Genomic DNA, 1,297 nt, shown 5'->3' on the forward strand with positions numbered 1-1,297 from the left:
GATAAAGTTTGACGCAAAAGGTACTGGGTTTGAGTCCCAGAGTGAACATCAACAAATCTGAGATGCAGGTGCATCCAGCGAACGAGTCCCAAATAGGACGTAACGCGCGTCAAGCTGGATTCCACTGCTATCCACTATCCATCTTTGCTTATAATGCTTGTGAATTAAGGCTATATTGAGGCAGTCCACACAGTATGCACATATGCCAACAAGAGACTGATCATCTACAGTCCTAAATAACTATGGGAAGATACAAATAAGCAACATCAAGTGAATACCAAATAAATTTGTTCATTAAAACTTGGAACACGACAACATCAACGAGTTATTCAAACTATTCAGACTGAAATAGGTTTTGATCTTTCAGTGAGCATAATTTTATTGATTATTGTGAACACTTCTTTTTTATTTATGATAGCAGTTAAAGATCATTTCCGAAGTTTTTCATTAACAATTATGAATTGGATGTTGATGAAGAAGTACAGATGAAAACAAGACAAAAGTGTTTGTTCTTTTTTTTTGGATTTTTTTTTTGATACACCAACCGAATAAGATTCAAAGAACACAAAAATTATAGGATTTGATAGGATTAAATGGTAAGTAAAAAAAGAGAGAAAAACTAATAAGTTTACTGCACGGAATACAATGGACAGCTCAGAATTAATTAGATGATTTGGACTTCGCAGATGACCTAGCCCTCCTATCTCATACACACGAACAAATACAGACGAAGACACCTAATGTAGCAGCAGCCTCTGCATCAATAAGCCTCAAAATACACAAAGGAAAAAGCAAGATCCTCAAATACAACACAGAGAACCCCAAGCCAATCACACTTCATGGAAAAACTCTGGAAGAGGTGGAAACATTCACGTATATGGGAAGCATCATTGATGAATAAGGAGGATCTGATGTAAATATAAAGGTGAAGATTAGCAAAGCAAGGGTCACATTCCTATAATTGAAGAACATATGTAACTCAAAACAACTGTCAACTAACGTCAAAGTGGAAATCTTCAATACGAACGTCAAGATAGTCCTACTGTACGGAGCTGAAACGTGGAGAACCACTACATCCATCGTGAAGAAGGTACAAGTATTTATAAACAGTTGTCTTCACAAAATACTCAACATTCACTGGCCTTATACTATCAGCAACAGCCTACTGTGGGAGATGACAAACCAGCTTCCATCTGAAGAGGAAATTAGGAAAAGACGTTGGAAGTGGATCGAAATACATTGAGGAAATCACCAAACTTCATCACGAGGCAAGCCCTAACTCGGAATGGTGAAGGGA

This window comes from Schistosoma mansoni, chromosome 2 (genome assembly GCF_000237925.1).
Source record: "Schistosoma mansoni strain Puerto Rico chromosome 2, complete genome".
NCBI lineage: Eukaryota > Metazoa > Platyhelminthes > Trematoda > Strigeidida > Schistosomatidae > Schistosoma > Schistosoma mansoni.